The sequence below is a fragment of the Sinohyriopsis cumingii genome, chromosome 17, assembly GCF_028554795.1.
Source record: "Sinohyriopsis cumingii isolate HCF-2022 chromosome 17, ASM2855479v2, whole genome shotgun sequence".
Taxonomy (NCBI): domain Eukaryota; kingdom Metazoa; phylum Mollusca; class Bivalvia; order Unionida; family Unionidae; genus Sinohyriopsis; species Sinohyriopsis cumingii.
The window spans coordinates 114,743,908-114,755,017 of record NC_142977.1 but is presented as its reverse complement, the minus strand read 5'-3'; positions in this window follow the sequence as shown (position 1 = coordinate 114,755,017).

Below are 11,110 nucleotides of genomic sequence, written 5' to 3'. Positions count from 1 at the left end.
CTGGAATTATCCAGAAAGTTATGTATGAATTAGGCATCCAACAATTCATATCATCTGCCTATCACCCTAAGAATCAATGGGCATTATGAAGATTCTATCAGACTTTGAAAATATGATTATATCGTATTGTTTTGATACGGGTAAAGATTGGAATGAACGCATTCATTTACTATTGTTTGCTGTTAGAGAATCAGTTCAAGAATCTTTAGGTTTCAGTCCCTTCGAACTGGTTTTTCGACACACTGTGCGTGGTCCATTGAAGGCTTGTGAGGACGCTGGAGCAAATCTGAACTCTACTCAATCCAAAATTAAGTCAACATATGATGAAAACTCGAAACAAAAGGGCTCTCAGGCTGGTGATAGAGTCCTGGCTCTCTTGCCCATACCACAAAATCCTCTTCAGGCCAAGTATTATGGTCCCTACACAGTTAATTTAAATAAATGATTTAAATTACATCATAAATACTCCTGGGAGGCTTAAACAAAAGCAACTCTGTCACATACACATGCTAAAATAGTATAATGAAAGAAATAGCCATGTTCAATTTACAATTAATTTAGTTGTACCCGTCCCACTTAGCGAAGATTTACGTGAGGGAATATCTTCGGTTGCTAGTGACATTGGATTGACAAATCTTCGGAATTCAGAAATTATGAAAGATCTTGTCCAGCAACTTTTACATTTGCAAGTGCAAGAAAGAAATGAACTTAAACAGTTATTATTTGAATATGAGCACTTATTTCCAGATGTTCCTAGAAAACGAACAAAACTTTTCATGACGTTGAAATTCTAAATTCCAAACCTGTGAAACAACACCCGTGCAGGATGAACCCTCTCAATCAGGAATACTTGATAAAGGAAATTCAATCTTTGCTGGAGAAAGATTTTATAGAGCCCTGTAAAAGTGACTGGAGCTCACCATGCATACTTGTTCCAAACACAGATAAAACTTTCCGTATGTGTAGTGATTATAGGAAGGTGAATAGTGTGACACAAACAGATTCATCCCCATTAACAAGAATCGATGACTATATTGATAAGATCGGGAATGCCAAGTATGTCACCAAATTTGACCCTCCGAAAGGATATAGGCAGATTCGAACCCACGCAGATAGAGGTGTGATGTCGATGATCTGTAAAGGCGAGCGCCTAAGACTTCTAAGCTACCCGGGGCCCTTGTTCAGTCGATCATCAATAGGTATTAGCCTGATTTAATTTTAATGCTCTGACTACCTCACCTTTTTAACATTTAGAGATTCATAATTTTCTGTTCCCGGGAAACCGAATGGACTTATTCATGACATGCTTTGTAAATTGCCTAATATTTTATTTTCTTTCGTCTCTTCACACTCTGCGAACAAATATTTCTTGACGGCATGCTGCAACAGTCCTCAGTTTCAATTAATTGCACAGAACGTTTCATTCAGTAGGACCTGACTGTGTTGTTAAACAGTCTACTGTCATTTACTGTAAATCGAAAACTGAACTTAAACGACAATCAAATTCCTCTTTAAAACGAAAGTTTCTTTTAACAAAATATACTAACACAAAGCTTGCCTATGACACGGTACATAAATCGTATGCAGCCTTAATTAACCTCTTCCAAGTTGCGATACGCATTTGGTGAAGTCATTTATATACAAATCTAGATATTTTTAATTTTATATTTATAATCTAAGATAGTATGTATGATGCTTAAAATTGTACATTAAACTAGATTATATATAATAAATTACCATGCTCATGAATATTGAGTTTGGCCTGTTGAAGTCGTTTGGCAAGATATGTAAAACTAGACAATAAAACAACATGTTGCATGTATAATATGAAAGTTTCCGTTCATTAATAAACCAAAAGCAAGAAAGTTAATCAGCTGAATTCTAAGGCAGACCAATAATAATTTCCCTTTACGATGACCACCCCTCCTTTTATTTTCTTCTCAATGTTGCGAGCTGACCCCGTGATCGATTCAGTGAAACAAATGGGCAATATAATTGGTTTTATACTTGCTTAAACACAAACTTATTGCAGGATAGTGGCATAATAACTGTCAGTTGTTGAATATTCTAGGTGATTATCACTCAGTAATTAGAACATGACAACTTTACAAAACAAACAATATTTTCTAGCACCCTCCAAAGAAGTTATTTTTGTTTGAAATATTGCACGTTTTCATCACTTAAATATCAAAGAGTTTAAAGATTACCCAAATAACACAACAACAATGCAATACAAAAATCATTTCAATGCATTTATTTCTGGCTTTAATGAAAACGTTTAGTTATCAACACTGTATATTATTATACTGCTCTTATGCTGATCTGGTAATTGATAGCTGTCGCGATGTTTGTCATGTTGGTGTAGGTTTTCAAGTCTCCCTAATGGTTTCCTGACTTGAAGCTCACACATTGGACCGCGTTCTTTAACACACCAGGGCCCAGCAACGTGGAATGAATTGCCCACTGAACTTAGACACAAAGACACAGTGATCACATTCAAGAGGGCTCTTAAAACTCACTTATTTCGACTGCACGAACAAACTTAAAGATCTAATAATGTTTCCTACCTTAAATATGTTTTTGTAATCATATCATTATGTTTTTTAACTTATACGTGTTGTCTAATGTTGTGAAGCGCTTACAGCTTCTAAAGATTAGGCGCTACACAAAGTCCTCATTATTATTATTATACGTTTCAAAGCTTGTAGAAATAAAAGCCCGCAAGTTGGACCTTAGTGTAATTGACAGCTCTTAAAATCGATAGTGCGATTCAGTCTATCCGGTTATTAAACACGGGCGATATTTGAAAGTCTTAGTTTTGAAGTATAACAATTCTATAGAATAAAAAACATTGTAAAAGCAACATCGGATTAAAAATTTAAGGAATCAAAACATGCAGGTCATGTAAATTTGCACTGCTCAGAAAATCAGGAACGCAAAACAAAATCGTCCATCCACTATTGATAGTGCAACGCTGCAAAAAATCTATCAGAGACCAGTCTGAGAAGAGCTGGACATGCCCTCACGGCAAGGAGAGTTAGTTGAGTAGTCCCGTTCGCAAGCTGTATGAAGCTAAATATAATATTTACTGAACGTTTTGAACAGAATCATATATATATAAAAGCACGTGTTCACGGAAAAAACTTCGACGAATTTTCCTTGGTTCAAATTATAAACAGGGTGCACCGAGTGGCCGAGTGGTCTAAAACGCTCACCATTACAGATCACTGCCATCTCACCACTGTCTGCGTGAGTTCGAATCTCGGGCTCGGCTAACGTTGGTACGTGAGAAAGCTTGCCAGTAGCTTCTCGTGGGTCGGTGGTTTTTCCCGGGGTTTTCCAAGGTTCTTCCTCCACCAATTATACTGGCCGCCATGTAAGGCCTATCTTCTGCTGAAAAATGACGTTAATCCCTACAACAACAGCAAAAACAACAACAAATTATAAGCAAGAAACATACATGTATGGCTTTAGTAAGCCATTGCATAAAATAGTGATGAAATCAAACGTTTCGAATTATCACGATTCTTTACTTATATGTCTGATATGATATAGACGGTGTTACGATAATAATAAAAACTGACCACACTGACAATGGCATATACATTGTTGAAATTCAAATATAGAAGAGTCTCAGTACACTCGTAATTGGGACGAAACCTTTTATTGTTGTTGCACATTTTCTATTTATTGCAAATCTTATTATTCTATAAATTCTATGAAATAGTAGGGCGTCGGTAATTGTTCCTGAATATCAGGCAAATATACTTGTATGGATTTCAGTTTAAAAACAGTTTTATTTGAATGAGAATCCATCTGATCCATCACTTGTTTAATTCGCCTTGCCATTAAATCAGTCCTAACGTAAGTTGAGTATGCAAAAATGCTTTATTTATTCAAATGTGAATCCAAAATACGTACGTTCCTAATAGACAGAACATATACAACCGTTAATATCGAAGGCAAACAACTTCCATCCTTCAATACAATTCACAGCAGAAGTCTCCAACTCAAAACACGTATTCCTGGACACAACAACCAGACTTGTAAAAAACAAACTCCAAATAGAAATCTACTCGAAACCAAACGACTAAAACACCAGTGTCTCCTGTCAACCAGCTGTCATCCAAAACACTGCATTAGGAACATCCCATATAGCCAGGCACTGAGAAGAGTTATCTTGGCATTTGATTTACGAGGCTACGCAACCTCCCTCCCCATTAGCGTAAAGTGAGATTACCAGGAAGATCCCCAACAAGGCATTTTATTGTTAACGGCTTCACGCGGAAATCTTACATTAATAATTACATTAAATTATGGCGTCAGAGACGACATAGTAAATCGGTGATTTTCCAATGAACCATTTATATGCACAATCAATGTCGCTGGTGAATAATCGCGGTCAAATCGATGCAAATCATTGTTGACTTCTGGCGAGTTGCACGGCTGCATGTACCTGCCACTTGCGACCTCTTTTCAAGGGTCTTACATTATGTACAAGCCACATAAAGTATGCAAAGATTGCGGTGCTTTAGACAAGTGGTTATTTGGAAATGTATTAAGTATCCGATTGAAGATCGTTGACAGATTTCCACCAGCTTATTTAAACCAAGTAATCAACCTATATAACCACATGTGGTTTGTGTTGTACAATGCTTTCGATTGTACTTTTGACATAGTTTTCAACTGGGGATGGTTATGGTAAGAGCGAACTTTTCGAAATTCGTCTGGCGACCTAGTTCATTAAATAATTGCTTTCGGGATTATCAGCATTGACTAGTACACGGGTGGTAGTTTTCATGGAATATTCTCAAATGCCCCACTTAAATCGTTCTCAGTGGTGCTTTTGAGATCATACTAACAGTCTATCAAATTGCTTGATATCTTCTTTCAGTTTGATAAGTGTTCAATGAATTGTGATGTCCTGTAAATCATTACACTGTTGGTTTCCGAGTCTTTCTTTACTTGTTCCGCGGTCTCATGTTTTCTCTTTATGAGCGTTTCAAGCGTTCGTTTAAAACCTTTTGTATGGTTTTCTCATGCAGTCTGTCGAGACTGCAACATATATTTGAGACGTTGCAGCCGGTTATAACAGTACGCTTTATTTCATAGTGTTCGCGGGAATCTTAAAGTTGTTTGTTAACATACTCTGTTATGATATTACTGCGGCTTTTACATTATAGCATAGTCGTTTAAATAGCTATGTTCATACCAGCGCAATATTACGCAGGTCACCACTGCCGTCGATTGTGAGAAAATTATAGTGGTCCTAGGTGGTTTCAGGAAATATATACTGAAACTTATCTTACGAGTGGTAGGAAACAAATCAGATATAATAAATGTTTCCGTGAACATACCTATCAACACCACGAAATATCATCAATATGATACAGTTGTTTCGCAACACATTATTCACGAAGGCACCCATTAATCCCACTCGGAAACTATTTCATTTGGTATCTGTATGAGCCGGGAGTACCGAAATGTGGGCAATGTTGTGCTTCTTACCCTGTATCATCTGTCGATGCACTTACAATCTCCAACTGACTGATTTTCATGGACAACCAACTGTTTACCGTTTCAAACTGATCTAAACATGGAGGTAAAACTTCCTAGGAGAGAATTTATGCCAGATGGATATCCGCTGGATCTACCGAGATTTATTTTTGGTCTGCTTGTTTCCGTACGCGTAAGTAGTGATTCAATTAGGAACAGTTCAACTCAGTCAAACAGTGCATGTTATTGTGAAATGAACGGAACAGGACGTAGAGTTTACGAGGGCATCATTCACTGCTGACCATACTGAACGTCCTGCGGCGGTTGAATAATGTGTTGGTTATGCAATACTGCCTCTGAGGGCACAGCATGAAAAACATATGGCTCATTAATTATGCTGACACCGTGGTGTCCTAAACATGATGGCCATAATCTGGAATCTGATAAGACTTTTGCACAGGCACTGATCAGTGTAAAGGAAACCTCGTCAGAGATCGCCTTAGTTAATCCTGGGATCTTAGCAACGCATTTTTCATTGTGGCCGCGAGGACACACTGCATGAGGCTTTATTGTGAAGATGTTACGAAATGATCAGGAGAGATATACGCATTTGGCTATCTTTTGATTATGATCTAACAAGTCGTAGTAGCTGAAGCTGCTACACTAGACTCTTTTGCGCCTTCATTTTCTGAATGTATAGTGTGCAGTGGTAAAGGAATGTATTATATTACTATTTTCATGTCATTAATACCGACTATGTTGTTTTGCTGAGGATACTAATATTATCCTTAGTCACTGGAGAATGTGATTACGATGGTGAGGGTAAGAATCCATCCTTATCAGTAAATGTGATAAGTAAAGTTGAACCAGATATATCAATATAAATGTACCTTTACTGAATGTTATAGTTTCATATTGTTCATCGACACCACTCTTCTGAACTTTCTATATTTTCCTTTGTTGTAGGAGTGGGTAATCGGAACCGTAAACAATACCTGATATTTCTATATTTTCCTTTGTTGTGTGTGTGGATATTCGGGAGCATAAACAACTCTTGACCTTGCCATAGATGATTTTTAGCAGTGGATGGTGGTAATTGGGAGCATAACCCCTGATCTTTCTATAGATTTTCCTCTGTTGTGGGTGTAGGAAATCGGGACGGCAAACAACACCTGATGTTTTACAAGATGATCTTTAGCTGTGAGTGTGGGTAATCGTAAGCATAAACAACATCTGATCTTTCTGTAGATTTTCCTTTGTTGTGGGTGTGGGTAATCGTAAGCATAAACAACATCTGATCTTTCTATAGATTTTCCTTTGTTGTGAGTGTGGGTAATCGTAAGCATAAACACCATCTGATCTTTCTATAGATTTTCCTTTGTTGTGAGTGTGGGTAATCGTAAGCATAAACAACATCTGATCTTTCTATAGATTTTCCTTTGTTGTGGGTGTGGGTAATCGTAAGCATAAACAACATCTGATCTTTCTATAGATTTTCCTTTGTTGTGAGTGTGGGTAATCGTAAGCATAAACAACATCTGATCTTTCTATAGATTTTCCTTTGTTGTGGGTGTGGGTAATCGTAAGCATAAACACCATCTGATCTTTCTATAGATTTTCCTTTGTTGTGGGTGTGGGTAATCGTAAGCATAAACACCATGTGATCTTTCTATAGATTTTCCTTTGTTGTGGGTGTGGGTAATCGTAAGCATAAACAACATCTGATCTTTCTATAGATTTTCCTTTGTTATGTATAATCGGGAGCATAAACAGCATTGTTATTGAAACTTCCTGCAAGATGACATTAACCAGTATATTGCTATTTTTCATTTTCTCAAATTACAAACGCCTGATCCGTAATTCCATGTTGCCAAGAAACCAGTTTCCCTAGGTCAATATCCAAATAAATATATAATCAGTTATATAACCTTGTTAATACAGTTTTTTTTCACATTTGTATACAAAACGAATTACTAAAGGATCTTGCAATACTATATAAACGGATTACATTAGGATTCCAGAATACTATATAAACGGATTATATTAGGATTCCAGAATACTATATAAACGGATTACATAACCATTCCACAATACTATATAAACGGATTACATAACCATTCCACAATACTATATAAACGGATTACTAAAGAATTCGACAGTAATATATAAGTGGTGTACATTAGGATTCCATAATACTATTTAAAGGACACACGGTACTCATTATACGGAAGAACTATGAACCAGTCTAGAAATGGGTGAACAAATAATAGAGTATATACGGGTTTGGTGGTCCATAATTAGTTAATAATGAAAATTGAAATTTTAGTAAAAATATCTTTTGAGAGCGTATCCTATCTGTAAATTTTTAAAAATATAGACAAAATTATATTGATGCAATTTTAGTATTTTTACAGGCTTGACTTCGAGTACTCAGTAATGAAAGTAGCACTTGATTCATTTGGTGCAGAATCTATAACATGTGTTTCACGCACATGAAGATTAAAAACATGCCGCGGGTCATATGGTTTTCTCCACACAGAAGCTTCCATCCAAGGATAGTTGTTCATGGAGAAGTATAAGTCTGATCATCAGCACCCAGAAATTTTAAGTTACTGAATTTTGAATATGATGGTATTTCCATATGTTTGCTATGGGAATTGAACTAGTACCGTGACTCCTAAACGGATTTCTAAAGGATTACACGATACAATATAAACGGATTAAATAACGATTCCACAATACTATAAAAACGTATTACTAATGGATTCCACAATACTATATAAACAGATTACTAAAAGATTCCACAATACTATATAAACGGATTAACAAAGAATCGTTCAATACTATATAAAAGAATTATTAAAGAATGGTATGAAGTAATTAAACACCTAATTTTATGTTGGCTGTTGAATGGTTGCCTTTTTCCGCAACTTCATATCGACAAATTGAAATTGTTTTGGACAAGACGTACATACATTTCTACCAGAGAGTGGAGCTCATATGTATAATAGGTGATATATTTTCTCATGTCGGTCGTATATAACCATCCTGTTTGTTCTTTTAAGACTGTCTAAAATTGAGATAGGGACAAACTCTTAGATAGGAACATGTTTTGTGTGTCAGCCATGAAAAATGTTTACGCATGAACAAAATGACTTTCCCTAACTTTATAGGTTTCAACAAAGTCTATGGACTAGTAAAATGATGTCAATGGGCTTAGTTGATTTTTATATCGTTTTATAAGTGCATATGCATATTTTGTCATTGCATAGATACATATGCTTGCTATAAAAATAAAACGCATCAACAAGATTCTAGTCATTATGTTTAGATTCATGGTACTCGTGCAAGGTTTGGGCTAAGTAATTTGCTTATGTACAAAATTGTTATTTTGTAAAGGAAACTCATTCATTTTGTTGATTCATTTTACAACACAAGTAGCACAGAAAGTTAGAATTAATGATTCGTATTCCCTTAAACAGATGATGTCAATCTACACCAAACGTTTGGATGAATTTGTTTAATTTCAAGTATATCTATGTATCCACCCCATTACACCTTGAGCTATGTGCGCCTGATTGGATATTTAAACATTGATTTTTGTGTGCTTGTTTCCGCATGAACCAGAATAAGAAAAAAATATTATCAGTAAATACGCTTTCCTGCAGTACTATAAAATTAGGACCTATCTTCTTCATTCACTGTTTATCTATTTTGCTAACACTGAACGAGAGTGGTCAATGTTTTATCGTAAAGTCTTGTAATTAGACAATGCCACTGAATGAAGAACCACGTATTCGGCTGAGGTTTCTTAAGCCAGAAGTGTGCTACACATTTATTTATCTGTTTGTATTTCGTTATATTGTAGCTACAGGAAAACACTTCATTTAACAATCGTTACACAAACTAATATTCCACCTAATCAGACAACGCACCCAATACATATGCTCTAAATACAAAAAGCGAAAAGTGTTAGCATGAATTTCACCACCCAGTTTTTGATTCTGTCAGCAAGCTGCGAAAAAGTTAACAACTAGAAAAGCAAGTTTACAATAGAGATGACGATTTCTTCTGAATGTGATTAGCTCCGGGATTTTAAACGTTTTGTGCTTAAATGAAACGAGATCTTAAAGAAGTATGTATTATTTGCCAGTACAATGACCGAAGTGTTGTTTACCTTCGTATCAATACAGAAGAGTTTTATCTTTTCTCAAGTTTTACAGTTTTCTCTCTCTCCTCTGTCAACGTTCTCTGTCCTATGTCATGGATGATATCTAGTTACGTCATCATAACATTGACCTTACACACAAAGCTGTTCATGTGGGGCCCAGAACTGACTCATGTGCCGATATGTAACGGTGGTCACATGGACGGTATATACGGCTGTTGCTGCATCTCTGGCGGATTCCGCGTGTCAGAAGGACTCCCACGAACATTCATACGTGTACCACGGGAAAGGCAAAATCATGTGTTCAGAAGATGTGTACTGTTATTTGAATTGCCACTTTATAAATTTAATTTATTAACTGAGTATTTTAATATATTGGGCCAGTGGTCACGTCGCTCAGGTTATTCGTGACTGCGTTGGGTCCATCCTTCTTTAACTAGTCATTAACCATTTAATTATACGGTTTTTTTTTACAGCTATAACACACGTCAATCGACAAGACACTCCCATGGGAACAGAACTCGATATCTCTGACTAACATTTGTACTTGCTTTTGACACTGAGCTATTATAAATATACACTACAGTGTGAAGAAATTATAAATCATCAAAAAGCACTTTTCTTTGAAAATGGAAGTTTAATTAGTTTACAAGTATTTTTACATATGGAATACAGCCAAAGACATCCGTAGTTTATCTTTAAACTAACAGACTTTTATATTTCTTCGGAGTAATGGACTTGTCACTTGCCTTTTGTACAGAATATGACATTATATTCAAGGAATCTGACGTAAAAGACCAAATGTAACAAACTGATTGTTTTATGTAACATTAAAGATGTCTTCTCAATATCTTGTCATTTTTCGAAATCCAGAAGCAATTGATGGAGCTATCCTAGCATATTTGGTATTCTTCAAAGTAAATGTTCGGTATCAAACATACTAGCCTCTTCAGGACCAATGCACGTTTACATTGTCCTTCAAGAATACCTCCAATTCAGTTCGACCTTCTCCTTCAAGGACAAATACCATTTAAAGTCCACCTTGACCTTCAAGGCAAAAAGCCAATTTAGGTTTGAACTTGTCAAGTAGGAGCTAAAATAAGCCATCTATATTGGGTGAGATTGCAAAGAATTCTCAGAGATTTATTCATTAGACATGACAAATCGCATTTGTTAATTGGACTGTTTCAAAAACTGTTGTAAATTAATACAAAGTTAAACCAGTATGGGAGAGACTGACAAAGAATGTCAAGTCAAACAGACAAAAAACAAGGGTAACAAGCAAGGTATGCTTTGTAAACATTTAATCTGGTGAGAATATAAGATAGTATGTCATTAAGGCATCAAATACATATTGTACATAAGAATGCATACTTTTTCGTGACTTTTTAAGAATGCATTATACATTGTTGATTGCAAATCATTACTAGTAAAACCGTTTCAAAA